This window comes from Hippopotamus amphibius, chromosome 9 (genome assembly GCF_030028045.1).
Source record: "Hippopotamus amphibius kiboko isolate mHipAmp2 chromosome 9, mHipAmp2.hap2, whole genome shotgun sequence".
Lineage (NCBI taxonomy): Eukaryota > Metazoa > Chordata > Mammalia > Artiodactyla > Hippopotamidae > Hippopotamus > Hippopotamus amphibius.
Window position 1 is genome coordinate 37,343,167 of NC_080194.1, and position 23,471 is coordinate 37,366,637.

General features: G+C 37.0%; 1 protein-coding gene and 1 pseudogene across 1 annotated transcript in view; both read right to left on the minus strand.

Moving 5' to 3' along the window:
* Positions 1 to 23,471, minus strand: part of LOC130861142 (olfactory receptor 2AG1-like) — a 124,012-nt gene that overhangs the window by 32,890 nt on the left and 67,651 nt on the right. The gene's annotated exons all lie outside the window — the stretch shown is intronic.
* LOC130861143 (olfactory receptor 2D3-like) lies at positions 4,623 to 5,537 on the minus strand (annotated as a pseudogene).

Sequence of the window (23,471 nt, forward strand, 5' to 3'; positions counted from 1 at the left end):
GCAGAGTTTCTGTAGAAAGGTCAGCTGTTATCCTTATGGGTTTTCCCTTATATGTTATTTGTTGCTTTTCTCTTGCTGCTTTTAATATTTTTTCTTTGTGTTTAATTGTCATTAGTTTGATTAGTATGTGCCTTGGTGTAATTCTCTTTGGATTTATTCTGTATGGGACTCTCTGTGCTTCTTGGACTTGGTTAATTATTTCCTTTCCCATGTTGGGGAAGTTTTCCACTACAACCTCTTCAAATATTTTCTCAGACCCTTTCTTTTGTTCTTCTTCTTCTGGGATGCCTATAATTCAAATGTTGGTACGCTTAATGTTATCACTGAGGTCTCTGAGACTGTCTTCTATTCTTTTTATTCCTTTTTCTTTTTCCTGCTCTGTGGCGTTTATTTCCCCCATTCTATCTTCCAACTCACTTATTCGTTCTTCTGCCTCAGTCATTCTGCTGGTTATACCATCTAGAGTATTTTTAATTTCAGTTATTTTGTTATCCATTGCTGTTTGTTTTTCTGAGTTCTTATGAACTGTTTCTTGTACTTTCTCTATTTTGTTATTGAGATTTTGTATCATTTTTACTATCATTGCTCTGAATTCTTTTTCAAGCATTTTTCCTATTTCCTCCTCATTTATTTGGTCTTGTGGGTTTTTTTCCTGCTCCTTTGCCTGCATGGTGTTTCTTTGTTTCCTCATGGTTGTCCAAACTTTTGGGGTTGCTTGTCCTGGCGATAGAGGTGTTTATAGAAGACTGTCCAAGCCTCAGACTAAGGTCCAAGTATTGGATTAAACAAATACTAAATCTAGGAAACACATACATGTATAAGACACACAATTACTGAATCCATTAGGACATAAGGCTCTGGAAAGACCTGACAGAACCCCAGTGTGCTATCAGATATTCAAAGAGAAACCCAACAGAAATTGACAACTGAAACAGAATAAATCAGAGACAAAAGCAAAAGCAAACAAACAAACAAATAACACCTTACACATACAAACACTAATCCAGGGAGATTTTTTAAGCTAGGATCAAATACAGAAAAGAGCTAGAGTACCACCAGACAGAATGGAGATTCTCAGAATGAAATTAGACAATTGTACTAAGAACTAAGATAAAGACAAAAACCTCATATTAAATACCAAGGTGGTGCGTCATCTGGAGAATATAGCAAGGAGTCTGAGCAGATTGATAGTGTTGCTTATAAGTATGTTAAGATAAAATAAACTAAAAATGGATGGAAGAAAGGGGAACAGAAGAGCGTAGTGTGGTTGGAAATATGCAAATAAAAAGAAAGGAATAGAAATGTATAAAAGATAGGGATGAAAGGAAAGTATGAGAGATATATTGTCTGTACTACCAAAAACTTAGCTAGAAATAGAAGTATATAAAAAGGCAAAAAAATAAAAATAGAATAAAAAATATCATTAAAAAAATATGTTATAAAACTTGTAGATCCCTTAGGGCTAAGATCGTAATTAATGAAGGAAAAAAAAAAAAAAAGGGAGAGAGAGAAAAAAAAAGAAAAAAAATCCAGAACTGATCCCAGAATGGACCAGTTCAATAGGATTGATACTAATATTTCTGTTTCCTTAGAGTCTCAGCTGTAAGTGTCCTTCTACTCGCCTTGGGTTTTTTGCATTATTCTGTGACCAGCAGAGGTTCCTTTATTGTTGGTCTGTAAGCGTCAGTGTGTGGGGAGGGAGAGGGTACAATAGTGGCTCCTTCCCCTGGGAGTGAGTGAGCAGTGGCGCACTGTTGTTTCAGTCAGGCTTGGAGGTGCCTGTTGCAGAGGGATGCCAGTGGCTCAGGTGTAAACAGAAAGTCTTAGAGTTGGGCCTCTCTCCGTTTTTTTTTTTTGTTTTTTTCTTGGCAGAGTCCCTGCTGCCGGTGTTCCAAGGGGTTTTAATCTAGCCCCACCCGAGTGCCTGAGGGTACTTGTTATCCCTGAGCACCTTAGGTGGCCCACAGGGCGTCTCTCCACTGCCTGTTGCAGAGGCCCCGAAAGAGAGAGAGAGGCTATGCGCGCAGCTCCTCCCCCCCGCCCTCCATGAGCCTGCAGCATCCAGCCGCCATCATGGCCGGGCAGCTCTCAGGGATGGGCACGCCTCGCCGCGGACCTCTTCCCTCCTGTCCTCTTGGTCCGTCACCTTACTGGCAACAATATTTCTCACCTTGAACCAGCTCTCCGGTTCCCACGCTCCTGCTCCCGGACCCTCTGTTCAGCTGTGGATCGACGTCTCGATCTGGGAACGCTGAGCTGTGGTGCAGACCCTCAGTATGTTTCTCACTCCCTCCCGTCTGCCACAGCTCCAGGGCTTCACCCTCTTTGAGCCCTCGTAGATGCCTCGCTACCTGTTATGTCGGGCTCCTTGCGGTCCTTTCTGGTGTCGGAGGCCATCTGCTGGTGTTCAGCTGGTTCTCTGTGGGAATTATTGCGTCCTTCCGTGCATTCCCAATGCATCTGTGGAGAGGGATGCATTCCACGTCCCTCTACTTCGCCGCCATCTTTTTCTCCCTTACAGCCTGTTTAATGGGTGAAGGATGCTTAGAAATATGTCCAAGGAGATCACTTAAGTATTTTCTTGGGTCAAGATTTCAATGTGATTTTACTCAGCTAAGGAGGTATTTCCCTCAGGGAAGAATCGCGGAGGAGACCATAAGATAACAAAAGAGTGCAACCTTTCCTCAGGACAGAGCATGGCTTTTTGTTGTCTCAGAGGTAGCGAAATCTGGTTATTGGAGGTTCACTCATTTTTTAACTAATTAAAACCAGGATCATCTCCATCCCCTACTCCATTTCAACTCATATGCTTTTCACCAGGCTCACCAAATAACTGAATAATTGAATGATAATTGAATAATTATTCAATATTAATTCAACAATACTTGTTTCTGAATTATTAATTAATTATTAATTATTTGGGACTTAAACAATTATATTAGAACTGGAAAGGAATTGAAACTTCATGTAATTTTATCCTGTATTGATTTCATAAGTGAGGATTTTAAGTACCAAAAGGAAATGACTAGATCATGGTTAAAAATAAATAACAAAACCACTGTCTCCAGGCACCTATCCAATATCTCTTCCTCTTTGACAAGTAGTCTACTTTCATTTCTCATCCTTTTCGACTATCCTTTTGCATTTGTCACTATTGAGTATTCCTTATTTCTTAAATCTTTTTCTTTCTTATATTTATGATACACCACTATGGCCAGATTCCCTTGATAGATCTTGGATTTTCATTTATTAATTTCATCATTCCATCTTAATTTAATTGCAAGTTTCAAGTTGGTTTTAATCAGGATATTTCCAAATGAATTACACAAGATAATTTCAGAGATGGAAGTCGTATAAACACAATCAAATGCAATAATGGAGGTAGAGAGTGAGTGGAAAGGGTATTGTTTTAGATTGGTTGTTTGGGGAAGACCTGTGGAGAGCTGATGATTTTGTGGAGAATGAGCTGTCAATGTTGAATATGAGTCAAGTGCACCAACGCTGATTAGGAGAGCATTTCAGATGCAGGGAATGTCCAGTGCTAATGACTGGATGTTGAATGAGCTTTACATTTTTGAGGAAGCGAAAGAAAGTCATTGTGGCTGGAATATAATGACTGTAGACCTCCCAGACATTTTCATACAAAAGCTCAGTGTGAGTTAATTAAGAAAATTACATAGAAGATTAAAGCATTAGATAGATAATATGATCAATAAGATTTCCTTCAAAGTTGAAATTAAAAAGCGCGATGAAAAATTCTCTTCGGATACTGAACATCACATATCTGATAGCTTCTAAAGAATATCTAGAAGTTAAATTACTTGAAGAATTGTGATCCCGTGCTCATGCAAATTGTCAAGATTAATTTCCCATTCAATCACTGTCTTTCTCCTAAGAGGAAGGCATGATCACAGACTGTTTTCCATAGTGGCTGCACCAATTTACCTTCCCACCAACAGTGTAGGAGTGTTCCCCTTTCTCCACACCCTCTCGAGCATTTGTCATATGTAGCCTTTTTGATGATGGCCATACAGACCAATGTGAGGTGACACCTCATAGTTTTAATTTGCATTTCTCTAATAATTAGCTATATTGAGCATCTTTTCTTGTGCCTGTTGGCCATCTGTCTGTCTTCCTTAGAGAAATGTCTATTTAGGTCCTCTGCTCATTTTTTGATTGGGGTGTTTGTTTTTTGTTATTGAGTTGTATGAGCTATTTGTGTGTTTGGGAAATTAAGCCCTTGTCAGTTGTATCATTTGCAAAGAGTTTTTTCCCAGTCCATAGGTTTTCTTTTCATTTTGTTTATGGTTTCCTTGGCTTTGAAAAGTTTATAAAATATATCTTCTTTATTTATCTTTTAAAAGAGTTATCTCTGTATTTATGTTATCTTGTGGATTTCAAGGTTTTTTTTAAGAAAGGCACCAAGTTTTACTCATATTTTGAAGTTCTGGGCAGAGTGTTTGCGCAGAGAAGGCATTTAATGGATATTTGCAGAGAAGAAAACCAACTAAGGCAAATAAAGCAAGGAAAGGAAAGAATGAGGCTAGCAGAGCTATTGTTGTCTATCACAATGTTCAAAGTACTCTCTAAAGACATCAAAAATCACTGACTCTGAATATGGACTATCTTCCAGCCAGCTTCCTCAGAGTCCCCTTCACATCCATATTCCTCAGGCTGTAAATTATGGGGTTCAACATGGAAGTCATAACTGAATAGAACACAGAGATGACCTTATCCTTTTCATTCATTGTCTTGGAATTGGGTGTCATGTAGGCAAATATTCCAGAGCCATAGTAGAGAACCACAACAGTGAGATGGGAGACACAAGTAGAGAACATTTTGAGCCTCCCCTCTCCTGATTGCATCTGAGTCACAGTGGAGATAATATGCCAGTAGGAGACCAGAATGAGCAAGACAGATGCTAGGAGAATAATCACACCCATTGAAAAGAGGGCCATCCCAGCATTGTAGGTATCTGTAGAAGCCAGCTTCAGGAGTGCAGGGGGTTCACAAAAATAGTGATTAATCCCTCTGGTAGGGCAGACAGAGTGTAAATGCACTATCCACTGAACATACAAATGCTCCACTGATCCAGGACACTATGGCCAGCTGGACACAAACCCTCTGTGTCATGACAGTAGAATAGTGCAGGGGCTTGCAGACGGCCACATAACGGTCATAAGACATCATCACCAGAAGCGCACACTCTGTACACCCTGCTAGGAGGAAGACAACTATCTGTAGCGAGCACCAAGCAAAGGAAATGGCTTTCTTTTTCACAAAAAAGTGGACTAACATCTGGGGAATGATGCTTGTAGAAAAACAAAGGTCAGCAAAGGACAAGTGTTTCAGGAAAAGTACATAAGAGTGTGAAGTTGAGAGTCACTTTGGATAAGGATTATTATGAGAAGGTTTCCAAAAATAGAAAGAAGGTAAATGATCAGGAAAACACGGAAGAGCAAGATTTGGATCTCTGGATCCTGTGAAAGTCCCAGCAAGACAAATTCAGCCACAACAGTTTGGCTTCCTTCTCCCATTGATGTTTACTCCTGTTTACCTGTCATCAGAAAGAGAGTAGATGCATTCTGAATGTTTAATTCCAGAAGTTTTATAAACAAGTGCAGTGTTAACAAGTGCACCTTGGTGGACAGTTTGCTTCCAGCTGCTTCCTAGTAGGTGCCAGTTAGCATTAGGATGCGTATTGTTGTTTCCACCAATTTATATAGTTTTTAAACCCATTTTTCCTTGCTGGATCCACTTGGAAGGCTGAGTTTCACACTCTATACAGTTTCTCAACCAATCCTGATGACAACACAATTTACATATTGCTAAATTACTATGAAGATATGCTAGGGGAATTTTTTTGGCTCAATTTCATTTTTTTCTTCTCAAGAAATATTTCGTACTTATGTGGATCAGCAGTCTAAGAATGAGGTGAAGTTGTTTCATCAATAAAAACCACTTTTGATTTTTATATTTCAAAATTTAAAAATAGAGGTCAATGTCAGATTCATCCATAATGGAGTAGGAGGTTCACATATGGTTTGGAAATCAAACAGATAAGTTGTGGTTACTAGTTCTTGCTTTTTTCCATCGTGTTTTTATAAAGAGGCTTTGTTAGTATCAATCCAAAAAGGACAAAGGAAGAAAAGAGAAAGTTATATCTATGGACTATAATCCTGACCCTTGTACAAATATTTCACATGACAAACAGGAAAAGTAGTATGAAAAAAATGTGAAATTCAGAAATGTAATATAATGAGATTTTAGCGCCTGGGGCCTTGTTCCAGTGAACAAAGCCAGGACCAAACAAGCAGATTTCATAGCCCTGTCACATAATTTCAGCTCGCCTCTGACCTCAGCTTCAGCCATGGTGAACAGTTCTGACTCCTCTGGCACCACAGACATTCTACCTCAAGGACTCTCTGCCTGTCTTTCAGCATTCTGCCCGGGGTGTTGGAGGTATGGTTAAGTTAATGTCCCAGAGGCAGCCTTTAACCTGTGGGCCACGGGAGTTGATGAATAAGTGCACCAGACATTTCTCGGAGGCAGTCTATATGCTTCTTAGAGGCTGAACTCTATGGAGTTAAGCCCCTATCGTCTAGGCCTTGTTTACTACTACCACTACTACCACTACTACTACTACTACTACTACCACCACCACCACCACTACCACTACTACAACTACTACTACTACTACTACTTCCCCTGAAGAGCTTTTTTTAGTTTTTTCCTAATCACCATCCCTCATGCAATGTTAATAGCATACATATACTGTTTCTCTATTTATGTACTGTCCTTAGGAGGGCCACAGACCACTGCAATATCTAAGATATTTTCTCCTTCCAAGAATCTTGGGGGATCTATATTGCCCTCATTGAGAATGCATGGTCTAGAAAAACAGCTTCAGTAATCCACCTTTTATTTGTGTTTGTTTACTGTCTCACTCTTATTGCTTTCTTTCCCCGCTTCCTGGGGTCACTTTTCAAGTAAACTGCCTGCACCGAAGCAGTTTTCTTAGGCTCTGCTTTCAGGGACCTAAACTATGAGAGAAAGTATGGGACCTGAGAAGGAAGCCTAATGAAGGCAATATGGATAGGCTGACTCCTTCAGTCAGGGAGTCCCAGCTATATCTGAGGATAATAACTAACACTTATTGGATACTAGCAGCATCAACATGCGTCAAAAGGTCCGTTTGAGTCTGGTGCCATTGGTGACCATACAATTACCAAAAATTTACCTTTAACACTCAGATTACTAACACTCAGATTATGTTTGCAATTTAGAAGACTTCAAGAGAGATATAGGGGCCTAACTAGGCTCCTGTAGGTGTCAAGGACCTTGTATGCTGGGTAGTAGAGCATGCTACTACTAACACTACTAATAATAATGGAAAAAAGCAATGGTAATTTATAGATTTAAATTATGTAAAATCCATAGTAGGGCTGGCTTCAGGGGAGGTTCTGTCCAAACACTCAACATGTTTCTTAATAACTTTCCATATAGTCTTCCTTCTTAACCTCATCCTAGCAACTATGAGGGCTACATGATTTTTTGCTCTCATCTAACCATGAAAATAAAGTTTCTTTGCAACAGCATTCTCACCAAAGATACTGATGTAGATTAGAGTCAAATTCCCTACAAACATATGTATCCACAAAAGAAATAAAGAAATTTTGAACAAGGAAGAAAGGATATTAAAAAGATAAACAACAAATATGGAATTAAGCTCTATATTTTTCATTTTATTTTACAAAACATGCCAAACTCTAATGCAAAAATCTGATAAAGAGAACTCAGACAGTGACACAAAATGATGTAAGAGAAAGTACAAAGAATTATTTTTTGGTCTTGGGATGAGAAAACAAAATCTAATTATGACATCAAATCCATTAGCCATGAAGAGAAGAAGCATCTGACTATAGATTTGTTTATTTATTCAACAGGTAATCATTAAGTGTCATACTCTAAAATCAGGTTCCTCAAGAAATCAACATTACTTTTAAGGAATTGATAACAAAGGTAGGAAGCTTCTTTTTTTTGTCTTTTGGAGATGTCAATGCAACTTGAATTTCTTTTGTTATGTTTGATTTTGGTTTTGCCTCCATTTTTTATACCCAAATATTTTAAAACATCCTTTATATTCACAAACACACACACACACACACACACACACACACACACTTTTTTGGTTCTGCTCTCCTTTCTAGCCACTGCCTAATTTTTCTTTTAATTTTGCTGCCAGACTTTCCAATCATTCTCTTTTCTTTCATTGACAAATATATTCATGACTGAAAGTTCTCATCCATTTTTTCCATTTTTCTCATTTTCAATATAACTTCTACTCCTGTGACTCTACTGAAACTACCATTCTAAAATCTCCCATAATTTGCTACTCATCTAATACAACCCTTTTTGGGTGCATTGTTTGTTTGTTTTTGGCACTCTTCCTCCTTAAAACTCTTTTCCATTTTGTTCTGTTAAATCTAAACATAATTTCCTGAATCTGTCTTTATTAATTTGATTTTGTCTCATATATATTCCAGTTGTTACGTTAAGTTGGAGAAAAGGCACAAATGCCAAAGTTTCTTATTACAGCCAGTGCCTCCACAAATATTGGTCACTTTCCTTTGCTTTTACCTTGTGTCGTTCCAATACTCCCATCATAGCTAGGGGAACATTATTCTTCTCAAGTTCTCTGCTCTAACCCAACTCAGGTCAACTTCATCACTCAGGATTTTCTCTCTGATTATATTACTGAGAAATTAAAGACCTCAACATAAATAGGTTCAACTACTCAGCTCTCCAGACACACATACTTACAAACATGTAATAATCCAGCATTTCCTCTTAGGAGAAGAGTTGTCTTTCTTAGCTATAGTAAGGTATTCCCTTATGCTTTTAACTTTAAGTATTACTTATCAGGCTATATTTCCCAACAGGTTTATTTATTTATTTACTTATTTACTTTCTTATTTACTTACTTACTTATTTATTTATTTATTTATTTACTTTCCCCATCTTCTGTACTATTGGTTTTTCCTTCTAACAAAGGAATGTGTTTATCTTCTTACTCTCTTCTCTAAGCTTCTCAAAATCATGTTTTTAATCTGTTCAATAAATCTCTTTTGCACAATTCAAAGAGACCTTTCAATGCCCAAGTATATTGATTTTGCTTTCAGTTATCTTGCATGACCACACTCAGTTTGTGTAAAACTATGGATACTCTTGAAGCCTTATTCTCCCTTGCCTTCTTTTAGACCTTTTTTCTCCCAATATCTCCTTTTCTTTTCCTTTATCATACTTTTCCTTTTGTCCATCATTTAGTGTTGTTATTTTCCTCTTTTCTTCACTTTCTGAGCCTATATGCTCTCTCTGTATGACCTCACCTACTTCTCTGACTTCAGTGATCATTTAACTGTTGATGGCTTCTAAATCTCTATAAGCAACTGAGGCAATTTCTTTCAGAGTTTTGATTCACATATCAAATTTTCTACTAGACCTCACTGACAATTCCCTTTTATATGTAACAGAAATAATAATAAAAATAGTAATGGTTATAATTATGATATTGATAGTGATGCAATTAGTTTTGTGGACAGACAACTTGATTTTGGGTTGAGCTCTATGAATTAATAAATAGGTCACCTTGAGCAAGTCATTTAAGCCACAAAAGCTTTAATTTCTGCATCTGTAATATAAGAATATTAGTATCTAACTTCTCCTTTCCTACAGGGATTAAATTAAATTATTTATAAAACATTTATTGTTTGGTACATTATGTTTTAATTCTCTACAATAATAATAAATACGAATTACTTAATGCACACATATGGACTGATCACTTCACATGTATTTTCTCATTCAACTTTTAATTTAAGGTAACCAAACTTGAGACTATCACACTTCTTTTTTTTTATCTCTTATTTTTCACATAAATACTCCTTTTCCCCCTTACACTGGCACAAGTACTAAGACAGTCTTTCAGACTGAAAATAGGAGCCATTTTCTCTTCCTTCTTTTCCTTTCTATCAACTGGACAATTTAAATAGTCACTGGATTTCATCTCAGAATATCTCAAATCGCTCTCCTCCTCTGTATTCCTAATATCACCTACCCATTTTCTGACTTCATAGTTTCTACTTGTTATGACCTCTTTGCCTCCTGTATCGCTCTTTCAAATAATAATCTTTAGAAAATGCTATTTGTATCATTTTCAATTCCCCATTAAGCCAATTCAATAACTCTCCATTGTTTATAGACTTAAATCCAAATGCAAAATCAGGTCCTAGAGCATCTCTGCCTGACTGTAGATGTCTACAAGGCCATCTCTCCCCACTCCCTAACTCCTCCTAACCTGTGCCCTCCATATCTAAAGGTACATGAACCTGGCCTTTGCCTCTATCCTTTCCTCTATGGAATTTCACTTCTTGCTTGATCAACTAGATAAACTCCTAGTCATCCTCCAGTATTCTCCTCCAATGTCTTCACCCAAGCTTTCATGGACTCCATTAAGCTGAGTTGTTATTTTCCATTTCTCTGCTTCTCTAGGTTTTATTCCTACAACTATTAATACATCTTTTCTACTGTATATACTTGTTTTCAAGTCACTCTGGTTTTTTCTATTTTATGAATTCTTTTGAGATAAATACCTTCAGTCTTCTTATCGCCATTGCTTGACACACATAAGTTTTTCAATAAATATCTGTTGGGCTAATCAATAAATGTACATCCCATGTACATATTATCACATATACAAATTTATACATATTTTAACTCATATACCCAAACACGAATACTTATACAACCAGGAACAAGAAACTGTGAATTAAGTATAAAAGACGCAATATCTGTTAGCATTGTTACCCACAGAAATGACCAGTACAAAAAATAAGGCATGCTCACCTGGGTTTGGGAGTAGGTAATGTTGCAAAAGCAATAGATTTTTTTTCTTCCTCCCCTGAGTTCAAGAAGAAGCAAAGATTATAAATTGGACAAACCCATTATTTCCCTATGAGTTGTGACAGAGATGATAGAGCAAGGTATTAGGTCTTACAGTAGTGGAAGTCCTCAAATAACTGTTGTATTCATCTCACTCTCCAGATCCAGGGACTTTCAAAATTAAAAAAAATAAGAAAACAAAAAACAGGTTTCCTGTAACTTTATACCTGTGATAATGGGGAAAGTACAAGGGAATAAGAACACAAAGTCAGCAAAGGACAGGTGGTATCTTGCAGGGTCCAGCTGTTGGAAGATAAGGTCAGTGTGGGAGATTATAACCCTACAGATTTTAAGGTAAAATCCTATTTTTTTTCTTCTGTGTAGAATCTGATCCCTGCAGGCATCTTGAAGCAGGATTTCTATACTGAGTTTTATATAATGAGAGTTAAAGATAAGCCCTCCACAAAAAGAAGAAAGAGAGAGAGAGAGAGAGAAAAGAGACAAAGGAAGGAAGGAAAGAGGGAAGGAAGGAAGGAAGGTTGTGCTGAAGAGAAAAAGCCAATTCTTTACAAACCCTGCAGAAACTCCTAAAGAGATGCAGCCTCCTTGACACATTCCCTACTCTCATCTGCTGGGCTGAGCACAGAGCAGTGGAGTCACTGGTGAGGGGGTCAATGGCTGAATACAGGATGGCAAAATCTGCAATCTGAAGATCCAAATCCCACTTCACATTTTTTACTGGATTTTTATTCCTAAACAGTCAAATAGTTCCCCATCCTAAAACTTTGCCAAGCACTAGTCTCATAGACACAAACCTAAATTCTCTAAGGGCCTGAACAGTGGCTTTTCCTGAGAGGACGTCATTAAAATTAAGGTCCTGAGAGCTGAAGTAAACAGTGCATTCCCATGAGTGTGACTTTGTAAGATATGCTGAAGCCATTTATATTATGCATGTAGACACAGTTTGGAATCTTTGTGTCTCCCTTGATTTCAGACTCTATTAAAAAGAGACCAAACTTTAAATGGGTATGTAGAAGCCAACATATGTTTGTTATTCAACCCAGCACTTCTGTTCCTAGATACCCAACAGAAATGAAAGCCTTTGCTTATACAAAAGCTTGTAATTGTTCTCATCAGCTTTATTCAAACTAGCCAAGAAGCTTGGAAAAAGCCCAAATGTGTATCAATAGATGAATGCACAAACAAATTGCACAGTGTCCTTATGGAGAATCCATTTAACAGAATATTACTCAGCAGAAAATAATAAACTATTGATAAATGCAACATCATGGTTTAGTCTCAAAAACATTGTACTGAACAAATGAACCTAGACTGGCTTAAAGTGAAAGGATAGGAAAGAATAAAAATTATAACTTTTCTTGAAGCAATCAGAGGGCAGAGGTCACAAGACAACCAAATAGTCAAAAATAAAATAAGGAACTTCCCTGGTAGTCCAGTGGTTAAGACTTTGCCTTCCAATGCAGGGGGTGCAGGTTCGATCCCTAGTTGGGGAATTAAGATCCTATATGCCTTGCGGCCAAACAACCAAAACATAAAACAGAAGCAATATTGTAAAAAATTCAGTAAGGCCTTTAAAAATGGTCCACATCAAAAAAAAATCTTAAAAATATAAAATAAAAGTTGAAACCGTCAAGGAAAGATCAGACAAACTGATCACCAGTGGCAGAACTTGGATTTAGTGGAAAAGGTGAACAGCATGCACCAACATATGGAGAATTTCAGCAGAGAGATGGAAACTACAGAAAAGAATCTAACAGTGACATCACCAAGATGGTGGAATAGGAGAACCCTGCCTCCATCCTCCCACAAAGATCAACAATTAGACAACTCTCCGTAAACAAAAAAAAGTGCTGGGAAATCTCTGGAGTCCACTTAAGAAATTTCAGCAACTGAATGGAACAAAAAACTTGAAAACATCCACACAAAAAAGAGAAGGACACCTTCATTTGGCCTGCCATCTCCCAAGCTGGCACCGTTCAGCACCAAGAAGGAGCTCCCCAGCCAGAAAGAGCCCCCCTCGTTGGGAAAGAGACAGCAGGTGAATGACCAGCTTCACCAGCCTTTTGGAGAAGCCCAGGTCTCTGTAGATGTGCAAGTGGAAGGTGCCAGCCAAGATCCCCATGGCTGATCTCAAACACTGTGCGTGATTTGGGCTATCAGCTGCAATAGTGCACTTGCATGCTGCCAGCCTGATGCTTGTCACTGGCCTCCATTGCCACGTGTGCAGCTGTGGCAAGATCCTGCAGCCAATGAAGTGTGCACTGTTATCCAGAACCCCCACAGCAGTTTGTGGGCCCTGGTTCCTGTTACGGGCCTGAGCCACTGGCTTAAAGTGAAGGAATGGGACAAGATATTCCACACAAATAGAAATCAAAAGAGAACAAAGGTAGCATTCACATGGGCAATTTGTCTATGACAAAGGAGGGAAGCATGTATATTGCGGAAAAGACAGCCTCTTCAACAAGTGGTGTTGTGAAAACAGGACAAGTACAAGCAAAAGAATCAAATTGGATTACTCCCTCATAGCAGGCAGAAAAATAAATTCAAAAATGGATTAAAGATTAAAAAATGGGTATCGGTATGGAATAGACATTTTTTTCCAAAGAAGGCATACAGATGGCCAACAGGTACATAAAAATATGCTTGACATCCCTAATCATCAGGAAAATGCAAATCAAAGCCACAGTGAGATATCACTTCACACCTATTATAATGGCTCTTATTAAGAGATGAGATAAATGTTAGTGAGGATGTGGAGAAAAGAGAACCCCTGTGCACTATTGGTTGGAATATAAACTGGTGCAGCCACTGTGAAAAATATATATATATATATATGCATATTTATATAATGGAGTATTTTTCAACCATAAAAAATAATTAAATACTGCTGCTTACAACAACATGGGTAGACCTTGAGGGCATTATGCTGAGTGAAATAGGCCAGAGAGAGAGAGAGACAAATACCCTGTGATGTTGCTTGTACTTCTGATGTTATATCTAAGAAAACTTTGCTTATTACAAGATAAGATTTACTCCTATGCTTTCTTCTAAGAGTTTTATGGTTTTAGCTCTTGCATTTATTTCTATTGTCCATTTTGACTTAATGTTTGTGTATGGTGTGAGATGGGGATCCAGCGTTATTCATTTGCATGTGGCTATCCAGTTATCCCAGCATTAATAATTGAAAATATTCTTTCCTCATTAAGTTGTTGTGGCACCCATGTCAAAAATCAGTTGACAATAAATGTAAATTGTCAAATCAAAAAAAAAATGGATTAAAGACTTAAAAAATGCAAGACTTGAGACCATACAACTTCCAGATGAAAACATGGGCAAAATGCTCTTTGATATCAGTTTTCATAATATATTTTGGATATGTCTCCTCAGGCAAGGGAAACAAAAACCAAAATAAACAAATGGGACTATATGAAGCTAAAAAGCTTCTGCATAGTGAAAGAAACTATCAACAAAATGAAAAGGCCACCTACTGAATAGGAGAAGATATTTGCAAACTGTATATCCAATAAGGGGTTAATATCCAAAATATACAAAGAACTCAAACAACTCAGCATCAAAAAGACAAAACCTGATTAAAAAATAGACAGAGGATCTAAATAGATCCAAGGAAGACACACTGAAGGTCAACAGCCACATGAAAAGATGCTCAACATCACTAACCATCAGGGAAATGCAAATCAAAACCACAATGAGACATGGAAGCAACTTAAATGTCCATCAACAGATGAATAGATAAAGAAGATGTGGTACATATATACAATGGAATATTACTCAGCTGTAAAAAGCAATGAAACTGGGACATTTGTAGAGACATGGATGGACCTAGAGACTGTCATACAGAGTAAAGTGAGTCGGAAAGAGAAAAACAAATATTATATATTAACCCATATATGTGGACTATAGAAAAATGGTACAAATCAACCTGTTTGCAAGGCAGAAATAGAGACACAGATGTAGAGAACAAACATATGGACAAGAAGTGTGGAAAGCAGGGAGGGTTGGGGGGGATGAGTTGGGAGATTGGGATACCAAACTGTACACTCTAAACATATGCAGTTTATTGTCTGTTAAAAAAAAAAGAAGAAGAAGAAGCCATGAGGGACTTCCCTTGTGGTCCAGTGGGTAAGACTCCACCCTCCCAATACATGGGGCCCAGATTCGATCCCTGGTCAGGGAACTAGATCCTGCATGTATGCCACAACTAAGATGTCCACATGCCGCAACTAAAGATCCTGTATGCCAAAACTAAGACCAACCTGGTACAGCCTAAATAAATAAATATTGTTTAAAAAAAAAAACCACAATGAGATATTTCCTCACACATGTCAGAATGAAGATAGATACAGAAAACAAAGAAGTGGTTGTCAAAGGGGAGAGGGTGGGAGGAAGAAAGAAATAGGTGAGGGAAATTAAAAGGTACAAAATTTCAGTTAAAAATATATGAGTGACAGGTATGAAATGTACAATATGGTAAATACAGTCAATATTTTGTATGGTAACAGATGACAACTAGATTTACGGTGACATTTTGAAATGTATAGAAATATCAAATCACTATGTTGTGCATCAGGAACTAAGATAGAATTGTAGGTCCATTATACTTCAAAAATGAACAATTTTGATACTTCCAATCCAAGAACATGGTATGTTTCTCCATCTGTTTGTATCATCTTTGATTTCTTTCATCAGTGTCTTATAGTTATCTGCATACAGGTCTTTTACCTCCTTAGGCAGGTTTATACCTAGGTATTTTATTCTTTTTGTTGCAATGGTAAATGGGAGTGTTTCCTTAATTTCTCTTTCTGCTCTTTCCTTGTTAGTATATAGGAATGCAAGAGATTTCTGTGCATTAATTTTGCATCCTGCTTCTTTACTAAATTCATTGATTAGTGCTAGCAGTTTTCTGGTAGAGTCTTTAGAGTTTTCTATGTATAATATGTCATCTGCAAAGAGTGACAATTTTACTTCTTCTTTTCCAATTTGGATTCCTTTTATTTCATTCTCTTCTCTGATTGCTGTGGCTAACACTTCCAAAACTATGTTGAATAATAATGGTAAGAGTGGGCACCCTTGTCTTGTTCCTGTTCTTAAAGGGAATGTTTTCAGTTTTTCACCATTTAGAATGATGTTGGCTATTTGCTTGTCATGTATGGCTTTTATTATGTTGAGGTAATTTCTTTTTATGCCCATTTTCTGGAGAGTTTTTATCATAAATGGATGTTGAATTTTGTCAAAACTTTTTCTGCATCTATTGAGATGATCATATGGTTTTTACCCTTCAATTTGTTAATATGATGTATCACATTGATTGATTTGCATATATTGAAGGATCCTTGCACCGTAGGGAAAAACCCCACTTGATCATGGTGTATGATCTTTTTAATGTACTGTTGGATTCTGTTCACTACTATTTTGTTGAGTATTTTTGCATCTATGTTCATCAGTGATATTGGCCTGTAATGTTCTGTTTTTGTGACATCAAATGACTATACTACCCAAGCAACTTACAGATTCAATGCAATCCCTATTGAATTACCAATGTCATTTTTCACAGAACTAGAACACAAAACCTTATGGTTTGTATGGAAATGCAAAAGCCCCTGAATAGCCAAAGCAATCTTGAGAAGGAAAGACAGAGTTGGTGGAATTAGGCTTCCTGACTTCAAACTACACTACATGGCTACAGGGATCAAGGCAGTATGGTGCTGGCACAAAAACAGAAATGTAGATCAATGGAGCAGAATAGAGAGCCCGGAGGTCTACCCACACACATATGGGCACCATTTCTTTGAGAAAGGATGCAAGAATATAGAATGGAAAAAAGACAGCCTCTTCAATAAGTGGTGCTGGGAAAAATGGACAGCTACATGTCAAAAAATGAAATTAGAACACTTCCTAACACCATACACAAAAATAAACTCAAAATGGATTAAAGACCTAAATGTAAGGCCAGATAGTATAAAACTCCTAGAGGAAAGCATAGGCAGAACACTCTATGACATACATCAAAGCAAGATCCTTTTTGACCCACCTCTGAGAATAACGGAAATAAAATCAAGAATAAACAAATGGTACCTAATGAAACTTAAAAGCTTTTGCACAGTGAAAGAAACCATAAACAAGACAAGAAGACAACTCTCAAAATGGGAGAAAATGCTTTCCAACAAAGCAACGGACAAAGGATTAATCTCCAAAATATATAAGCAGCTTGCAGAGCTTAATACCAAAAAAGCAAATAACACAAACCACAAATGGGTGGAAGACCTAAATAGACATTTCTCCATAGAAGACATGCAGATGGCTAACAAACACATGAAAAGATGCTCAACATCACTCATCATTAGAGAAATGCATGTGAAAGCCACTGTGAGGTATCACCTCACACTGGTCAGAATGGCCATCATCACAAAATCTAGAAACAATAAATGTTGGAGAGGGTGTGGAGAAAAGGGAACCCTCTTGCACTATTGGTGGGAATGTAAGTTGGTACAGTCTCTTGGGAAACAGTTTGGAGGTTCCTTAAAAAACTAAAAATGGAACTACCATATGACCCAGCAATCCCACTCCTGGACATATACCCAGAGAAAACCATAATCCAAAAGGAAACATGTACCATAATGTTCATAGCAGCACTATTTACAATAGCCAGGACATGGAAGCAACCTAAATGCCCATCAACAGATGAATGGATAAAGAAGATGTGGCACATATATACAATGGGATATTACTCAGCCATAAAACAGAATGAAATTGAGTTATTTGTAATGTGGTGGAGAGACCTAGAAACTGTCATACAGAGCAAAGTAAGCCAGAAAGAGAAAAACAAATACTGTATGCTAACTCATATATATGGAATCTACAAAAATGGTACTGATGAACCAAGTGACAGGGAAAGGATAAAGATGCAGATGTAGAGAACTGACTTGAGGACACAGGATTGGGGTGGGGGGAGCGAAGGGGGAGCTGGGATGAAGTGTGAGAGTAACATTGACATATATACACTACCAAATGCAAAATAGATAGCTAGTGGGAAGTTGCTGCATAACATAGGGAGATAAACTCGATGATGGGTGATGACTTAGAGGGCCAGGATAGGGAGGGAGTCACGGGAGGGAAGGGATATGGGGATATATGTATAAATACAGCTGATTCACTTTGGTGTACCTGAAAAACTGGGACAAGAGTGTAAAGCAATTATATTCCAATAAAAAGCTTAAAAAAATGAACGAACTCATAGAAAAACAATAGATTTGGGACTATCAAGGGCAAGATGGGGAGAAGGGGAATTACATCAAGTTAGTCAAAAAGTACAAACTTCCAGTTATAAGTACCAGAGATATAATGTGCAGCATGATAAAGATAATTAACACTGATTTATGTTTTATATGTATATATATGTGTGTATATATATATATACACACACACACACGTATGTTGTTAAGAGATGTTTTTATTGACCTGTATGAATCGTATATATATATATATATATATATAATATATATATAGGATTTTAACCACTTAGACTTATCATTTGCAAATATCTTTTCTCATTCAGTATATGATCTTTTGGTTTCAGTGATGATTTTCTTCACTTTAAAAGCTTTTTAGTTTGATGTAGTGCCATTTTGCCCTTGCCTGAAGAGACATATCCAACAAAATATTATCAAGACTGATGTCAAAGAGCATATTGCCTACATTTTCTTCTAAAAGTTTTATGGTTTCAGGTCTTATATTTAAATCTTTAATCCATTTTGAGGTTCTTTCTGTATATGGTGTGAAAAAGTGATCTAGCTTTATTCTTTGTAGGTAGCTGTTCAGTTTTCCCAACACCCTTTATTGAAGAGACTCTCTTTCTCCCTATTGTATATTGTTGCCTCCTTTGTCGTAGATTAATTGACCACATAAGCATGGGATTATTTCTGGGTTCTCTAGTCTGTTCTGTTCATCTACATGTCTGTTTTTATGCCAGTATCATGATGTCTTGATTACTAGAGACTTACAGTATATTTTGAAATCAGGGAGCATTACACTTCCACCTTTGTTCTTTCTCAATATTGCTTTGTCTATTTGAGGTCTTTTGTGGTTCCATACAAATATTAGGATTACTTGTTAGGGTTCTGTGATAAATGCCATGGGTATTTTGATAGGGATTGCATTAAAACTTCAGATTGCTTTGTGTAGTATGAACATTTTAACAATATTAATTCTTCCAATCCATAAGCATAGTATATCTTTCCATTTATTTGTGTCATCTTCAATTTCTTTCATCAATGTTTTATAGTTTTCAAAATACAGATCTTTCACCTCCTTGGTTAAATTTATTCCTAGGCATTTTATTCTTTTTGTTGTGATTGTAAATGGGATTGTTTCCTTAATTTCTCTTTCTGACAGTTCATTGTTAAAGTTTAGAAATGCAGCAGATTTCTGTATATTAATTTTGTATCCTTCAACTTTGCGGAATCCATTGATGAGCTCTAATAGTTTTCTGGTGGTGTCTTTAAGATTTCCTATGTATAGTCTCATGTCATTTGCAAACAGCAACTGTTTCACTTCTTCCCTTGCAATTTGAATTCCATTTCTTTCTTTCTCTAGTCTTATTACTGTGGCCAAGATTTTCTAACACTATGGTGAATAAAGGTGGCTAGAGTGGGCATCCTTGTCTTGTTCCTGTTCTTAGAGGAAATGCCTTCAGCTTTACACAATTGAGTATAATGTTAGCTGTGGATTTGCATTTTCAGCCCTTATTATGTTGAGTATGTTTCCTCTATATCCACTTCTTTAGAATTTTTCTCATAAATGGATGCTGGAATTTGTCAAATGCTTTTTCTGCATCTATCAAGATGATCATTTGATTTTTATCTTTCATTGTGTTAATATTGTGTATCATGTTGATTGATTTGCAGGTGTTGAATAATCCTTGCATTCCTGGAATAAATCCCACTTAATCATGGTGTATGGTCTTATTAATGTATGTTAAATTCAGTTTGGTGGTGTTTTGTTGAGGATTTTTGATCTATGTTCACCAGAGATACTAGCCTGTAATTTTCTTCTTTTGTAGTATCTTTTTCTTATTTGGGTATCAGAACAGTGCTGGCCTCATAGAATGAGTTTAAGTGTGTTCCTTTCTCTTCCTTTTTTGGGGAGTTTGAGAAGACTAGATTTAACTTTTCATCAGGTGTTTGGTAGGTAATTCATCTGTGAAATAATATGGTCCCAGACTTTGTTTTTGTTAGGAGTTGTTTGATTACTGACTCAATTTCACTACTAATGATAGATCTGTTTAGATTTTCTGTTTCTTCTTGATTCATTCTTAGAAGACTGTAAGTTTCTAAACACATCCATTTCTTCTAGGTTTGTTAGCATGTAATTATTTGTTATAGTCTCTATGATTTTCTTATATTTCTGTAGTAAATTTCTCCTCTTTCATTTTTGATCTTAAGCTTTTGGGCCCTCTCTCTTTTTCTCTTAATAAGTCTAGCTAAAGTTTTATTGACCTTATTTATATTTTCAAAGAACCAGCTCTTAATTACATGGATAATTTCTATTATTTTTCTCTATATTTCCTTTATTTCCACTGTGGTCTTTATTATTTCCTTCCTTCTGCTAACCTTGGAGTTTGATTATTCTTTTTCCAGCTCCTTTAGGTGTAAAGTTGGATTGTTTATTTGAGATTTTTCCTGTCTCTTCAGGAAGGCCTGTTTCACTATGAACATTCCTCTTAGAGTTGCTTTTGATGTCCAGTGATTTTGGAACAATGTCTTTCCATTTTCATTTGTTTCAAAGTAATTTTAAATTTCCTCTTTGATTTCTTCCTTGACCCAGTGGTTGTTTAGTAACATGTTGTTTGGTCTCCACATGTTTGTATTCTTTACAGTTTTCTTCCTGTAATTGATTTCCAGTTTTATACAATGTGGTCAGAAAATATGCTTGATATGATATCAGTCCTCTTAAATTTATTAAAACTTGTCTTGTGGCCTAATGTGATCTATGCTGGAGAATATTGCATGTGCACTTGAAAAAAATGTGTATTTTGCAGTTTTTGGATGGACTGTTCTTTGTATATCTATCAAGTGCATCTGATCTAATGTGCCATTTAAGGCCAATGTTTCTTTACTGATTTTCTGTATGGATAATTTGTACATTGATGTGAGTGGGGTATTAAATTTTCCTACTATTATTGTATTACTGTCAATTTCTCCCTTTATGTCTGTTAAATTTACATTATATATTTAGGTGTTCCTGTGTTGGGTTTATAATATATCCTCTTCTTGGATTTTCCCCCTTATGAGTATATATTGCCCTTCATCATATTTTGTTACAGTCTTTATTTTAAAGTCTATTTTGTTTTATATGAGTATTGTTATCCAAGCTTTTTTAAAATTCCCATTTGCATGAAATATCTTTCTCCCCATGCCTCTACTTTCAGTCTCTTTGTGTGTATAGATGTAAAGAGAGTCTCTTGTAGGCATAATATAGATGGGTTTTGATTTTTATCCATTATGTTTTTTGATTGGAGCATTTCATCTATTTACACTTAAAGTGATTGTTGATATATATATACTTTATTTCCATTTTGTTAATAGTTTTCTGGTTGTTTTTGTAGTTTTTCCTTGCTACTTTTACTTCTCTTGGTTTCTTCCTTTGTGGTTTGATGATTTTTTTTTTCGTAGTGTTTTGTATGGGTTCCTTGGTCTTTATTTTTGATGTATCAGTTGTAGGTTTTTATGATTTGGGATTACCATGAGTTTCATGGATTATATATACATATATTGATTATATATACATATACATACACATAGTTTATTTTAAGCCGATAATCACCTAACTTAGAATGCATTCTAAAAGTACTTATTTTAATATAAATTTATTTATTTATTTATTTATTTATTTATTTAATTTATTTGCTGCATTGGGTCTTTGTTGCTGTCCATGGGCTTTCTCCAGTTGCGGTGAGTGGGGGCTACTCTTCGTTTTGGTGTGTGGGCTTCTCATTGTGGTGGCTTCTCTTGTTGCAGAGCATGGGTTCTAGGCATGCGGGCTTCAGTAGTTGTGGCTGGTGGGCTTAGTTGCTCCATGGCATGTGGGATCTTCCCAGCCCAGGGATCAATCCCATGTCCCCTGCATTGGCAGGTGGATTCTTAACTACTGTACCACCAAGGAAGCCCTCACCTTCAATTCTGAAAAATAATCTTGACAAGTGGAATATTCATGGTTCTAATTTTTTTTTCCTTCCAGCACTTTAAATGCATCATGTCTCCCTTCTGGCCTGCAGTTTCTGCTGAAAAATTAGCTGATTTTTCAGTCTTCTCTGATATCAGTCTTATCAGTGTTTCCTTGTATGTGACTAGCTGTTTTTCTCTTGCTGCCTTTAAATTTCACTCTTTAACTTTTGCCATGTAATTATGATATGTCTTTGTGTGAGTCTCTTTAAGTTCATCTTGTTTGGGACTCTCTGTGATTCCTGGACCTGGGCATGTTTCCTTCTCCAGGACAGGGAAGTTTTTAGCCATTACTTTTTCAAATATATTTCTGTCCCTTTCACTCTCTCTTATCTCTCTGGGACCCCTAAAATGCAAATGTTAGTATGCTTGATGTTGTCCCAGAGGTCACTTAAGGTATCCTCACTTAAAAATAAATTTTTCCATTATGCTTCTCTGTCTGGGTGAGATCCATTGCTTTGTCATCCAGCTCACTGATTCATGCTTCTACTTCATCCTTTCAGCTGTTGAACCCCTAGAGTGTACTTTTCAGTTCAGTTATACCTTCTGTTTGGTATTTCCTATCTCTTTCTTGAAGTTCTCACTATGTTCATACATTCTTCCCCTTCATCTTTATGACCATTACTTTGAACTCTCTCTCAGGTTGGTTGTTTACCTCTGCTTAATTAAAGTCTTTTTCTGGGAATCAAAGGACATCCCATATGTGGGCTGAATGGTGGGGTTGCAGCTGCAGTGTGGGGGTGGGTGGAGATTTTCCTCAGGTTGGCTGGGGCTCGCAGCTGTTGCTGTAGTGATAAGCAGGCCTCTCAGTGGAGGACACACCCAAACTCTAGCAGATTACATGTGGAGTACAAAAATGGCCCCTAGACTTAGCAGGATAGAATGAGCTCAGAAAAATGGCACTCCCCAGAGAGGGTCTACCAGTTTCCTGCCTCTCTGACAGACACTTTAATATTAGTAAGTAAGTCTCCTTCTCTTTTGATCTAGGCACTTTTCCAACTGGTGTTTCTTTTTGCTGAATCTTGTATGTGAGCCCTTTAAGAGAGAGCTCTTCATCTCCTACAGTTCTATGGCTTTCCTGCATGGAATCCCTATTGGTTTTCAGTGCAGGCTTTTAGGGGGCTCATCTCTCCTGTGTAGGACCTAAGGGTTAGGGCCTTCTTGGCAGGACAGCTGAGCCAGAATGAATATGGGCCAGGGAACCTGGGGCATGATGTGCCATCATTGCCCTGGTGGGCCTGGGTTTATGGGGTCCCAGGGCACATTTTGCAG